Source organism: Papaver somniferum, chromosome 5 (assembly GCF_003573695.1).
Source record: "Papaver somniferum cultivar HN1 chromosome 5, ASM357369v1, whole genome shotgun sequence".
NCBI classification, from domain to species: domain Eukaryota; kingdom Viridiplantae; phylum Streptophyta; class Magnoliopsida; order Ranunculales; family Papaveraceae; genus Papaver; species Papaver somniferum.
Window position 1 is genome coordinate 72,861,435 of NC_039362.1, and position 5,467 is coordinate 72,866,901.

General features: G+C 33.8%; 1 long non-coding RNA gene across 1 annotated transcript; it reads right to left on the bottom strand.

Moving 5' to 3' along the window:
• Positions 1-552: 552 nt before the first annotated feature.
• LOC113277519 lies at positions 553-1,668 on the bottom strand. The gene is made up of 3 exons (XR_003324964.1): positions 1,405-1,668; positions 1,159-1,256; positions 553-1,041 (listed from the first exon to the last, which is right to left on the bottom strand). It is a non-coding gene; the product is annotated as an uncharacterized LOC113277519 (long non-coding RNA).
• Between the last annotated feature and the right edge of the window lie 3,799 nt (positions 1,669-5,467).

Below are 5,467 nucleotides of genomic sequence, written 5' to 3' on the forward strand. Positions count from 1 at the left end.
TGATATGTTAATACACAGAAGAGTGCATGTAGAGGAGGATTTATGCTTTTACTGCAAAAAGGAGCCGGAAACTGGTGACCATATTCTGATAGGATGCCAGTTTGCATATGAAGTTTGGTCTCATTTTATTAAAGCTTTTAAGATATGTTGGGTGTTCCCTGATACGGTGAAGAAGCATTTCCATGCTTGGAAGATGAATAACTTGAAAGGAAAATGCAAGAAGATTTGGTGGAAGTTGAGTTATGTTGAAACGTGGTATCTTTGGACGGTAAGGAACATAAGAGCATTTGGAGGGAGAGCGATGGAGATTGATGAGGTCATTGGTTTGTTGATAGTAATGTTTTAGGAACAATACTGTAAATCAAGTTTTGTTCCAATGGGACACATGTGAAATTATGTTCCTGGGTCTCTAAATATTTTTTCTTTAATATAACCTTTCCTTTTTCAAAAAAAAAATCAGTATAGAGTTTCAATATCCATTATTCCATAAAAGAAAATAGAAACATAGACTATTGGCTGGAAAAAAGGCAACTAAATCCCTTAATGCTCCGATCAAATTCCTTGATGATTCAATACCAAATCTGCTTCTTTTTTTGATTAGTTTCATATAACAACATTTTTTTCTTTGCTTCCTATAGCAAATTACAACAACGAGTTGTTTTCCTTTCCTACCTCTATATCCATTGGAAAATCTTAATACATTTTTTTTCATGGATCCGGTAGAGATCTGCGCATATATCACTCTAGAAATGTGCATACCTGCATATACAATTCTTACAACAAACAACACATATTTGGTTGATCACAACACCACCATCTAGCCATTAATTTCTTATCGGTTAGGTTTTCAAATTCTAGATGTTTGTAGAAATCAACCCCTAAAATTAATTGGGTTGATATAAAAAAGAAAGAACAATCTATGGAGAACCCCTGAATTTCAGATTATCTAACTTAGCTTAAGAACCATAGTTTCTGAATTCGAATGATCCACATCAATAAATTAAAACCTTCAGCACTACCAATGCCCTTATGATTCAACCCCTGGCACATCAGAATTTTAGATTGGGTCAGTGCACATTGGTAGTAAAATTGTATTTAACTGCAGAACTCAAAATAGTTGACATATTACAACTTTTTATAATAAGCAACTGAACTTACAGAGTTTATAGCGCCTAGGTTCTGATTTCGAATATCATACTGCAAGGATATTATTGGACTTCTCATTCTCTAAAGTGTAGAAAGTCTTGTATGAATACCTGAAAAACATGATCCCGTCCTGGTTAAGTGATCTTCTAAGCTGTATGGATACTAATAGAATGACGATTATGGAAGGAACATCAACTGCAATCCTTAGACCGTCTCAGCATGTCAGGAATTTAGAATGTAACAACTCAAAAGTATCACCTTGTAAGGAAAAGAAAACTTTCTCCACATTTAGATCTGTGTTTGCACTCTGTGGAACACAAAAGTATATGAAATCAGTAGCTTATAATAACAAACAAAAAAAAATCACCCTCAGGGAGATTTCAGCTTACAGTCTCAAAAAATATGATACCATATTTGTAAATAATTATTAAAATTACAACAACAAACAAATTTGAAATGATCAAAAGAAAATGGTGTGATATCAGCTTTAAAAGGTTTAGGAATAAAAGGTCATGAAGGATGCTAGTGATCACATGCTTCAAAAGCTCAAAGTGTGTGATCGGTGTACGCTCGTGCCAATTCTAATGACGTGCAGCTCGTGCATTTTTACAGTTGGCCATCAAGTTTCAATATCTTATGCCATCTTTTTTTTTTGTCAGTGAGGCCTTATGCCTTACTACTTTTTCCAATTCTTTTCAATTGTTAATAAATTTGATTCTCATCACTTTTTGTATTAAATTCAGAAAAGATATATATATGTTAAAGAACTGCTTGGTCAAACTCGCAAGCGTTGCTATTTCATGCTTATTTGTCAAATTTAGTTGTCAAAACTATAAGTCTTGATTTCTAGTCTACTTATAGTTATATCTCGTATTAGGATAGAATGTGTAGTTGAGCTTTAGACTTCACGACGTTCATCGATTGAAGACGAAGATCTACTAAGGGGAGCTTGGAAGGACTTCATCAACAAAAGGTATGCGGAGACTTGAACTCATCTATCACACAAAAGTCTATTTCTTTCTATACCCTATTGAGACTAAGTCGTATAGCTATATAGACTTTACATTATACACATTTGATATTACGAGGCGAGTTTAACTCGCTTATATATTTCTCGAAATATGTGTTGGTAAGCTTTCGCTTTAACCAAGTTCATCTTTGATTCTTGAAGAAAGTCAAAAGATGATCATGTGAAAATCGCCTGGTAACATCTTATATGATTTGTATAAGACATTCATTTGATGTAGACTTGGAATGTTTCGTATTGATCATTTGATCATTTGAAAGTTGCTTTGAAGATGATAGTTTGTGTGAGACAGCTATTGCCGTCTTCTAAGAATGTTTCAATGATTGAAATGGGAGTTCAGAACAATTAACCTGAAAAGACGAGGGTACCCAAATACACCACAATCTTTTATTTATCCACCTATAAGTCCTCTACCGAAAGTTATTGTCTATGGACAGAGTTGAGACAATGCAACGAATCGGTTCACACTTCGTGTGATCGTCTACGGATACGAGATTGAGGCAATACGACAACAAGATAACTTGTGTGATTGACTATGGATACAAGATCGAGAAAATACAACAACGAAGTATGATACTTGATAATAGGTTCGGACTTAACCAAACTCTATAGAATCACTGTAAGTATGAACGAAGTTAACGTTTGTGTAATTTACTTCTAATTATATAAATGAATATTATTGCGGAAATAGAAAACTAAATCACACAACGAGATTTTGTTAACGAGGAAAACTGCATGGCCGAGTATCTTTATGTGAAGTTTGATTCCAATTATAATCCTCTTCCAGTTGTAAATTTACTGGTGTTGGTCTAGGGTAATAATTTCTGGTAGGAGCTGTCGGTGTATATATATTCTTTCCAAAAGATATTTTATTAATGTCACCAGAATTTGATGCATTAAAATTTTCTTCAGGTCTTTTATATATATATCATTGTATTGTTCTTGTTTGGACTATAATAATATATATCATTTGGGTATTAATGCCATACATCTTTAATACCCAAATGATATTATATATATATACAAGTTCAGTAAACCCGTGCAAATTGCGTGGTCTAGTCTATCATTATGATTTACCCAATTACTACCTTCTCTTGGCCTCTCTACTTTACACTTATAAGTAATTTTTTGTCAATAATTTTTCCTAATCCAAAATATGTATTGTGAATTAAATGTGTATCTAGCTATCTGCATGTATAATATTCTCAAATGCATCGCCCTTGTTTCGTCTGAAAAGACGAGGGTACCCAAATATACCTCAATCTTAAACTTTTGATCACATCCTATACAAGACCCACTGTGTACAAACTTCTTGGAGCAACAATCACTCGAGGAATATTTCAACACAGTGTCCACTTGAAATAGGGTTAGTCCGGACTGGCCTAACACGTGAATAATTATATCATACTAGTGGAGAAATCCGATACACTTTGTGTGATCGTCTATGGATGTGAATCGAGACAATACAACAACAAAGTGTTCACTTGATAAAGGTACGGTAATGACCGAAACCAATAGGATTTAATATCAAGTGCCTTGTTAACGCATAAAATGCAATTTAATTTAATTATAATAAAACAATTATAATGCGGAAAAATAAAGCAAATGGCACAACAAGATTTTGTTAACGAGGAAACCGCAAATGTAGAAAAACCCAGGGACCTTGTCCAGAACTGAATACTCTCAGGATTAAGCCGCTATACAAAATCAAACCAACTTCTTATAGTTGATACCAAGCAACTGAACCTATAGTTCACCTAGTTTCGTCTGTATTCCCACGCCTCCAACTTGTAATAAGTCTCGTACTTGGAACGATTCCTTTGGTTCGTATTCCAAACAGTAAAGGAATAACAAATCTGTTTGGTAACAACTCTTTTCAACCAAGTGACGTGAGTTCGAAAAAGGCTCTTCCGTTTATCCCCATAAACTCCTTTGTCAGGTCCTTATATCTATATTATCAACAACTACCAAAGTAATTGTTAAGATTTTGCAATCAATACTTTGAATCACAAAGAATTATATTGATGCCGATCTACACAACTAATCAATCCAATCTACCACAAGGATAAACCGATTATAGTTGGATCCTCTTTAACCGAAACAAGTATTGTGCACACCAAAGATTATGAACCCATGTAGTTGCAGGAAATCCTACACTACACCCCTCATATGATTTCGTTATTAATCAACTCATTTTAGGTTTATACTCTTAATTTTATTGATTTATCTTTGGATATTCTTACAAGAAAAGATAAAGAAATCAAGAATGATCTCTGTTCTAGACTTTCTCTCTCTTATTTACTTGTTTCTTACTCAAAAAGATTCCCCTCCTCTTTACAACTCGAACGACTATTTATAAGGAAATACATAATGGATAACAGCTAATATGTCCTTTATTTTCGGGTATGGTCTGCGACATTCTCGCAACCTTACAAATGTTAATTTCGCAAACTCTCTAATTTTCGCAGGGCTATCGTATCTTTCTCGTGATCTTAGCTGACGTCATTTATTTTATCATTTCTGAAATTGTTCTGCGACGCTGTTGTGCTGTGTCATTGATAATTTCGATGAAACATTGGCATTTTGATTTCTTCCAATTGCTGAATAAGGTTGCGAGAATGTCGCATACCATACCCGAAAATAAAGAACAGATTAGCTGTCATCCATTATGTATTTCCTTATAAATAGTCGTTCGAGTTGTAAAGAGGAGGGGAATCTTTTTGAGTAAGAAACAAGTAAATAGGAGAGAGAAAGTTTAGAACAGAGATCATTCTTGATTTCTTTATCTTTTCTTGTAAGAACATCCAAAGATAAATCAATAAAATTAAGAGTATAAACCTAAAATGAGTTGATTAATAACGAAATCATATGAGGGGTGTAGTGTAGGATTTCCTGCAACTACATAATGACGCTAGAAACAGGGAGGTGTTGAAGATTATTCTAGAAAAAGCTGAAGAATGATATTGAGATTTGTGAAAATTTAGAGTGATTGATTAAGAATTTTTCATAATTTCTTGCAATATTGTTAACATTGAAGAAATGGCTAGAAGAAGAAATACATCCGAACAACCGACTACTGTTAGAAGAAGCAAAAGAATTGCTGGAAGAGAAAGAAGTGAAATGGGAGAATCTACTAGAATGAGAAATAATAGAGAAAATCAAATTCAACCACCAAGTCAACAAACACTAGTTCAAGAGAGGAATATAAATTATGACAGGGTGAGCATACACACTTGGCGATCAAATTCGGCAGAAGAAATAGAAGAAGAGCAACAAAACAGAAATTATAGACAT